The 10,135-nt window shown below is 34.9% G+C and overlaps 1 pseudogene; it reads right to left on the minus strand.

Moving 5' to 3' along the window:
• Window positions 1-2,998: 2,998 nt before the first annotated feature.
• LOC107148791 lies at window positions 2,999-3,933 on the minus strand (annotated as a pseudogene).
• Window positions 3,934-10,135: the final 6,202 nt, after the last annotated feature.

Below are 10,135 nucleotides of genomic sequence, written 5' to 3' on the forward strand. Positions count from 1 at the left end.
GAAAGAAATTGAAGAGGGCATTAGAAGATGGAAAAGCCTCCCCTGTTCTTGGATAGACAGAATTAATGTTGTGAAAATGGCCATAGTACCAAAAGTAATACAGAGATCTAATGCAATTCCCATGAAAATACCAATGACATTTTTCATGGAACTTGAAAAACACAGTTCTAAAACTTACATGGAAGAATAAGTGACCTTGAAGAGCCAAAGTAATCCTGACCAGTAAGAACAAGGCTGGTGTCATCACAGTACTGAGTCTCTATTCTACTGAAGAGAAATAGTACCAAAAACTGCATGGCACTGACATGAAAACAGACATGAAGACCAATGGAGTAAAATAGAAACACAGAGACAATACTACACAGATACAGAGAAGCACCAAAAACATACATTGGAGGAAAGACAACCTTTTAAAGAAATAGTGCTGGGAAAACTGGATATCTGTATTAGAAGAATGAAACCCGATCCTGCTCTCTCACCCTGCTTAAAAGTCAACTCAAAATGGACCAAAGATATACAAAATAGAGGAAGAACTTTGCAAGTCTTAGAATAAAATGTATGGTTAACATGCAAACATATACATTCAGACACTGACTTCCTTAATAAGATCCCAAAGCTCAATAAATAAAACCAACAATTAACAAGTGGGATGAAATCAAATTTTAAAACTTCTGCACAGAAAAGGAAACAATTAAGAGTGTGAAAGGGTAGCCTATAGAATGGGGGAGAATCAATGACAGCTATTCTTCTGACAAAGAATTAATATCCAAAATATATGAAGAAAAAAAAACACAGAAAAAAATACCTACTCAGAAAATGCGCAAATAAACTCAACAGACATTTCTAAAAAGAAAAAGATGCAAATGGACAACAAATACATGAAGAAATGTTCAACATCATTAGCATCATGCAAATCAAAAGTACACTGAGATTTAATCTCACTCTGGGTAGAATGGCAAGCTTCAATAACATAAATAATAATAAATGCTAAGGAGGATGTAGACAATAAGGTACACTTATACAGAGTTTGTGGCATTGCATGTTAATTCAGTTAATTCAGACTCTTTGGAAAGCAGTATGGAGATTCCTCAGAAGGTTAGAAATAGACTCATCATATGACCTAGCTGTTCCAATCCTTGGCATTTATCGAAAATACCTAAAATAAGCATATTTTAGTGATAATTGCATCCCAATGTTTATAGCAGCAAAGTTCATAATCATCAAGTGGTGGAAACAGCTCAGGTATCTTCTAACAGATGGAGGGATAAAGAAAATGTGATACGTATACAATGGGGTTCTACTCAGACATAGAGAAGTCTTGAGTTATGTCATTTACTGATAAATGGACAGAATTGAAATCATCATGCTATTATGTTAAATAAGCCAGACCCAAAGTCAAAAGTGTAATGATTTCTTTCATATGTGAATGGAAGAGAGAAATAAAGAATAAGAAAAGTGGTGGGGGTGAGAACAGTTGAATAGAGAAAGTGAATTGAGAAGAACGAAGGAGGGGTGGGGAAGAGGGGAAACTGTGTAATGAAACTGACCAAATTGTGCTGAGTACATGTATGAATACATCACAATGAATTCCAGTTTTATGAATAACTATTTTTCACCAATTAAAAAAGCAAAGACACTTGGAAGCACATGCCTCTAATCCCATCAAATGGGGAGGCTGATGCAGGAGGAGTGCGAGTTCAAAGTTAGCCTCAGCAGAGCCTAAGCAATTTAGACCTTGTCTCAAAATAAAGAATAAAAAGGGCTGAGAATGTAGCTCAGTGACAAAGTCCTCCTGGGTTCAATAATCTGTATGAAAACAAACAATAAAACAAAAATAAAACCAATGTAACAACAATAAAAGAATAAAAATAGAAAAAAGACCAATAGAGTAAAGAAAGGGAGTCAATATTAGGTACTAAAGTCAAGCAATGAAAAAAAAATTATGTCTGAACTTTTTTCTTATTAGAAACTAGTTGTTAAACAATTACCAGAACATTATTTTCCTCTTTCCAAATGCATTGAAGGAGCTGGACTTTACTGTTATAGAAGTGTGTGGATATTTTAAATAATCTTACCCCCCCACACACTCCTAAGTCTCCAAAGACACCCGTATATTTTAAAAGAGTAAAACCACACAAAACTTGAAAAATAATTCAGTATATGATGAGCGTACCAGATATTTTGAAAAGAAGGTGAGAGAAAGGGCATATTTGGTATATATAAACTGCCAAAAAAATAGACAAAGAGGGTATTGCATCCAGTGAAACTAAAGGCAAGACAGGATCTTTTCAAAGAAGTCTAAGATGAAGTCAAGGCTCAATGTTTGCAAATTAAAAGGAAAAAAATGAGTGATGAACCAATCATCAGAAAAGCTTGTTAAAAATGCTTAATGTTGAGATAGCAGGGGTCTTCCAGAAATACCAAGATAATCCTTTAGTAATCTTGAAATGAAAGTCAAAAAACATGAAGCAACATGCTAACAATGAAAGATGGAATGCATCATGAAGATATAACACCTATGTATTGATACCTTAGGAACAATATTTATGATGGAAAAACAATAGAAGACACAAGGAGAAATATAAACGTGCACAAAGACACTACCTCACACACACACACAAAAAAAAACAACTGCTTACTTAAATACTTACGCACTTGGAAAAATAATTTTCAAGGTTGCTTGAAATAACATTTATTTTGCTTTGGCTTGGTACTCACAAAGAAAGTTCTTCAAGGACACTTAAATCAAAATTCTAGCACTAATACTAAATATCATTCTCTCATTCTCATTTTTGTGACATTAACACATGCTGAGGATTTTCAGCACACATAAATGTAAAACGGTAGCTGTGCCAATGAAGATCAAAATGAGAAACCTGATGCACAAAACATTCTGGAAAAAGAGGTTGATTTTGGAAGACAATGGACAAATGGAAGAATACTAGTACTGCATTAGATATCAGGTTCTATTTATATTCAGGCACCACATTTTTTATCATTAAAATTTACTTGACCAGCATTTTTTGAAAAAGTTCTTAAAAGACTGTTTTACTTGCTGGTTCCTTAAGGAATAAATAAAAGGATTTAACATTGGGGCAACAGAGGTATTGAGCACAGCTATGCCCTTGGTCAAGGCTTTTCCTTCTTTTGCTGAAGTTTTGACATACATGAAAATGCAGCTTCCATAAGAAATGGAGACAACAATCATGTGTGAGGAACAAGTGGAAAAGGCCTTTTTCCTTTGCTCAGCAGAGGGGATTCTCAGAATTGTCTTAATGATGAACACATAGGACAGAGTCACTAATGTTAAGGTTGTAATGAGAGTTAATATGGCCAGGATAAATGCCAAGAGCTCTAGTAAGGATGTGTCTGTGCAGGAGATCAGGAGCATAGGAGAAGAGTCACAGGTGAAGTGGTCAATGATGTTGGAGTCACAGAAATCCAGTTGTAGTCCCATGATCACAGGTGGAAAGATGATGAGGAAGCCGGCCAGCCAAGAACCAAGGACAAGCAGGGTGCAGATCCTGCTGTTCATTATTGTTGTGTAATGCAGAGGCTTGCAGATAGCCACATAACGGTCATAGGACATGGCAGTCAAAAGGAAAAATTCTGTTGAGCCAAGCAATATGAAGAAAAACACTGGGCCATGCAAGAATTGTAGGAAATGGTCTTATCCCCTGTTGTTATGCTGACCAGGTATCTAGGAATAGAAACTGTGGTGAATGAGATTTCTAGGAAAGAGAAATTCCTGAGGAAGAAATACATGGGTGTTTTCAGGTGCAAGTCTACCAGAGTGAGGGTGATAATTGTTAAGTTTCCAGTAATGCTCAGTATGTAGGTGAAAAGTAGAAAGAGAAAAATGAAAAGATTGAGCTTTGGGTCATCTGTTAATCCCAGAAGAATGAACTCAGTTGCAGATGTATGATTTTTCATTTCCTATTGTTCCTTTCTTCCAGGTCTAAAGATGAAAATAAAAACCAATTCTTTAATAAGTTTAGGACAGACTTTTGATCACTTTTCTGAGTCAGAAAGCATAAAAGGCCTGTAAATAAACACTAAATCAACCATCAGGATATACTACCTTTAGGGACTGAGGTTGTAGCTCAGTGGTAGAGAACTGGGTGGAATCATCAGCACCACAGAAAAATAAATAAACAAAGGTACTGTGTTCATCCACAACCAAAAAATATTTGAAAAAGAAGATGCACTAAATTTGGAAAGTATACGTAAACCACAATCAAATAATCTATGTTTGTTACCTGCAGTGTACATCTCTATCCATTTAATATCAAGTTAGTCTCTTCATAGGTTCAATAAGTTCATCTGCATAAGAAAATTATATTGTCAAATGTGCCCTCCTTTCCTTTAAATATCTGACCATATGTGTGTAAAAAATAAGTAGAAAATCTTAAAATATAAAATATTTGTTGTTAAAATACTGTTCCAATGAGCACATGTTCTGAATTTCTGAACGTGAAACCTTTTGAAATGTGTTTCTTAATTTTCCATGATAGTGTCATTCTTACTGGCATGGAGAATGAATAATTTCACATGAATCAGGACAATGAAAAGTATTATTTACATAATTCTAAAGAAGCAAACTCAGAATTTTACAATGTATTAAAATGTTTCCTTTTTGAATTCAATAATAATTTATCACTGTATAGATAAGTTTCTGGGGGCCAAAGTTAAGTGATGTAGGTTATACAATAATTAGAAAGGAAAAAAAAATAAATGAAGCAAGAAATTTAAAAATGCACTTACATTGAGATAATCCCACATGGTAGCAGTTTAATGCTGAAACCCAAATGCTAGGTTACTTTTCCTTGAGTGACAATGTTTGATACTCTGCTTTCAGATCTTTATATACACTTCTCAGTCTGTACCTACCTCTGATTTTCTTGCATAATAACAAACTTATGTAGCATATTGATGGAATTGGAGCTGATGATGTTTGCTATATACAGTGAACCTGCTGTAGGAATGCTCCACTAAAAACATATTGCTAACATCACAGAGGCCCCAATGGGATTGGACATGGCCTCAAGTACTGGCAGAAGGTCCTATAACCAGACCTGAGCAATGAATCCAAGAAGTTCTGCTGTTTATAGTCTGGGAAGGAGCTTGTGACCTCTTGAGAAATCTGGTGTTCTGGGCAGTGGCAGAAGCTCTAAGGGCAGTCCCAAGAAATCAATTCATGTTAAGTCTGAAAGTGAGTAACCCAGGTAGCTGTACAAAATTGTCATTGAGTAAAAGTGTTTCTGGTATCAACTTATTATTTAGGAGTAGAAGTATGAGTTTGGAATTGGAGATGGCAGTAGAAAAATGGACAGTTTAGAACTGGTTACAGGGAAGGTTTTCAGAGCCAGAGATCATGCTGTCATGGAGTGTAGAAAAGCTATGAGAGAGAGAGAGAGAAGGAAGAAAGGAAAGAAGGAAGAAAGGAATATAGGAAGGTATAAGGGGAGAGAGAGAGAGGAAGAAAAAGGGCAGGTGAGAAAGCAGGAAAGAAAATAATGGAATTCTTTAGGTGTTTTGGGGTAATACTTACAGATAAATAGACTAGATAAAGGTGTATATTTTGTTTGTGAATCAACTGAAACTAATCAAGAGAAGGCTCATTTCATGAATAAGAATCAAGGATAAATAACAATGGAAAAGAGGTAAGCTATTATGCATATGATAGAAAATTGTTGAGATGATAATAATAAAGGAATATCCAAGGTTGTATGATCCAAGACATATCTTGTGTCCCAAAATTTCTTTAAAAAGAACAAAGTCCTGACCCTAGGTGCTAGGAACCCTGAAATACATTTTACTTGGCTCTCAGTAAGTATGGTTTAAATAAAGATGGGCCATATTTTTTTATTGCTTTGCTCACCTTCCAGTTAGAAAACTTGGCTTTATAAATATTCTTTTTTAAATAAACAAGCTAGTCTTATCTGCTTTTTTCCCTCCTCCAACAGACACAGGGGATTCTTGTTGCAGAGAAGAATTAAACTGTCTCTGGAGAGCATGGCACTGATGACAGCACCCTAAAGAAAAGCTGAGTAATTTTAATTAGGCACTTTTAGAAATTGTGGGTTTTTCCTCAATATGAAATAACAGAAAAATGTACAATGCTAGCCTCAACAAGGAAGAAATGACAGTCTTGACTTTCCTTGGACTTCATATTGTTCATATTCTTTTCTTTCAACCTGAAACACATACCTGCCAAACAATATTTATTTATTTATTATAAATAAATAAAGATATTGCAATATAATACCACTTCATGGGAACATGTAAAAAAGCAGGAAATAGAAAGAGGAGAGGCCATAGAATATTGTTAGTTATGATTTCATTGCTCTGACCAAAACAATTAGAGGATAGGATATTTATTTTGGATGACTGTTTCATAGGTTCAGACCATGGATGGTTGATTCCATTGAAGTGGATATGAGGTGAAATGGAGCATCATGGCAGAAAGTGGGGGAGGGGCTGATAACCTCATGGCAAACAAGAAGATCAATAGATCTATCTATCTATCTATCTATCTATCTATCTATCTATCTATCATCCCCAGGCATTGAGGACAAAATATAAACTCCAAAGTCATGCCTCCAGTGACCCACTTTCTCCAACCACACCCCTCCCACTTATATAGTAAGTACACAGTTAATACATTCAATTTAAGATGGCTTGGTTAGTTCACTATTCTCATAAGTTCATCACTTTATCTCTGTATATTTCTGTAATTGGTTCAGGAGCTTTAGAGGGACACTCCATATCCAAACTGTAACATATTAACTGTGCTATTTATATTCTTATTTTTTGATAGGAAGAATATTTATACGTATTTCAGGAAAGATAAAGTTAGTAATAATCACATCAGCAAGTTACAATAAAAATTGAGAGTACAATATAAACATAAAACTCATGAAATATATATCTGAAAAAATTCCTCATATATCATTTACTTCTTTTCTTTAATTTTATTTTAGTTATAGATGAACACAATATCTTTATTTATTTATTTTTATGTGGTACTGAGGATCAACCCCAGTGCCTCACACATGCAAGGCAGGTGCTCCACCTCTTAGCCCCAGCCCCAGCTCTCATTTACTTGTACACTCCATGTTTGCATAAATAATGCAAAATATACTCTACTGACATATGTATACAAAAGAAAAAATAAAAAAATATTGTTCCTTTCACATTAGAAACTAAGCAAGTATAGTTTATATCCTGATTTCATTTTCTTATGTGTGATTTTTCCATTGGACAATGTAGGGTCTGGTTCATCATTTCAGATGCTGAATTCTTTGAATACAGTATGTATGATATATATGCTGAATTTGAATTGTTTTTGTCCTTAGAATTGTATTGTATCTATCTGGATGTGCTATGGCAGATGAATCTATGGAAGTGGGGGAGAAATACTGGTGACTTAGGTTGACTGTCTTATTTTCAGAGAATGGTCAATGAAGGACAGAATTTTTCTAAATAAAAAAAAAAAAGAAAAAGGTGTCTTTCCCCTTTCTTGGGTTTTCTAATTGGATCCCCTTAGTTATACATAACACTAGGATTCACTTTGGTATGTATGAAAGCATGGAATATAATTTGCACTAATTCAATCCCCACTATATCCCCTTTCCCTCTTCTCCTCACTCCCCCTGTTCTCTTTCCTCTACTGAGTTTTCTGCCAGTTTTTGCTTATAAACTATTGTCTTTTGGATATGCATAATGGTGAGATTCACTCTGGTACATTCCCCTATGTTCATAAGAAAAATAGGTCAGTTTGTCCCACTCTTCTTCCCTTACCTGTTATTCCCCTCTCTTCCTCAATTCCGTCTTCTAATTGATTGATCTTTCTTCTATTGGGATGGAACCCCTCATTTTCTTTGTTTTTTAATTTTCCCCTTGTTTTGGACTGATTTCTACATATCAGAGAAAGCATTTGACCTTTGACTTTCAGGGTCTGGCTTATTTCACTTAGCATGATTGTCTCTACTGAGCTTCCACTGATCAGCAATAGCATCTTTTCATTCTTCTTTATGCCTGAGTAATACGCCAATGTATATGTGTACGACATTTTCATTACCCATTCATCTGTTGAAGGGCACCCAGGTTGGTTCCACAGCTTGTTATTGTTAATTGTGGTGCTATAAAAATTGTTTTCGCTGCATTTTTATATAATGCCGATTTTACATTATTTTTTTAAATATAGAAAATTTTCTATAGCATTATACAGGGGCTGAAAGGAGAAAAGAGAAAGATTGGGCAAATGAGAGAAAAAAAGTGGGAAAGAATAATACACACCAAGTTGAAAAGAAGAAAAATACAGATGAGGTGGTATTGATGCAGTAATATAATAGATAATAGTAGATAATGTTGGAGGGAGACTAGGAGTAAGAGGAGCAAGATTAAACCAGAAGTGGGAAAGCACAGAACAATTCTAATTAATGCTTTCAATGATTAGAAAAAATACATGGAAATGTGTTGAAGGTACAATGTCAGCTATTAGGGTAACAACTAACACTCCAGACAGAGAGTAATATGTATTAATATATATGATTAAGTTGAAGTTAGTCTTATTTATAGTAAACACTGCAACATGAAGAAAATTCTCATTGAAAATGGCTTGGATTTTATTAGGATTTGGAACATTTAGAAGATGTCCATCATTCTTGGTTTTGGACCCCTCCAGAGGAGCTGGGTCACAGGAGATACTCCCTAAGTTGCTATGGATCTCCCACCAGCTGATTCTGGTTTGTCAGCTCAGGAGCCTATGACTGACTGACAGGAGGTGTCATGTCATGTCTGTTGGCTGTTTTTTATTGTGTGCACGATTCAAGATGCTGGGCTCTGGGCTAGGGCTGTGATTGCCAAGAAGCATCCTGTACTTGCTCTCCTCTTCAGTGGTAGAGGGGTCACCTGGTATATGTGAGGCACTGAGTTCAATTCTCAGCACCACATAAAAATATATAAAATAAAGGTATTGTGTCCACCTAAACACACTCTCTCTCATATATATATATATATATATATATATATATATATATATATATATATGAATTCATCTATATTGGTTACTATCTGGTTGGCTTCCTGTACCTTATTGTGACAATTAGTATTTTCTGGAAAGTTCTTGATCCTTATTGGTGTTCAACGTTATTGAAAAACTGAGTGTTTATTCCAATCTTCATAATATGTCTTTGTTTAGGCCTTTCTTTCTAGGAATTTTAAGTGCTTATTTTCTGAGTCTTTAGTCATTTCTGCCATTTCAACACTAGATAGTGTCCTAAGTCCGGGTTTACTGCACTCTTGTTATTGACATGTTCATTGTTTCAGCACTAGAGGGTGATCCATGTGTAGGTTTGCCCCAATTCTGCAGTTTGTGTTGATCAGCATAAATTGAGTGTTGGTCAGAATAACATGGCTTGGTTTTAGAGGTTTCAGTCTATAGTGCTTTGATCCCACAGTCTGCTGGGACCAGTGCTATACTGAGATGGACCAAATACAATGATAATTGTCAACATTACTGAGAACTTGTTTACTTGCAGTATTTTAAATGTTTACCTACATAAAATCAGAACAAAGTAATCTATGCATTGAATACAATTATTTTTCCTCCTTTACAACAAATGAACAAATCTGAATTCCAGAGAAGGTAATGGTTTGTTCAAAGTGTCAAGGTTGTAAATGACAAGGTCAGTGTACAAAGCCAGGCAACCTAATTCAAGCACTCATACACTTAAGCAGCACACTGTTGCTATGAAACATATAACTGATCCTCTTGGATCAAAGAGATAATTCAGAGACTTGCACCTATTAAAAGGATTGTGAATCAACACTATCCAACCAACCCTTTAATTTAAATCAATGGTGATGAATCTCTTGCCTTTCTATAAGTAATAAAAAATAAGGAATTGTATTTTTCTAATAAAATAGTATTGAATTTTGATACTTTTTTCTGTATCTATTGAGATGGTCATGTGATTTTATCCTTCATTTTGTTAATGTGGTTTATCTAATAAATTGATTTTTCCCATGTTGAGCATTCTGGGGATAAATTACTATGATTAAAAATTCTCAAAACACTTTAGAAGCAATTAATCTGGGGTCATTCTGCACCCCCCTGCCAGTTATTTTA

The sequence above is a fragment of the Marmota marmota genome, unplaced genomic scaffold (genome assembly GCF_001458135.2).
Source record: "Marmota marmota marmota unplaced genomic scaffold, marMar, whole genome shotgun sequence".
NCBI lineage: Eukaryota > Metazoa > Chordata > Mammalia > Rodentia > Sciuridae > Marmota > Marmota marmota.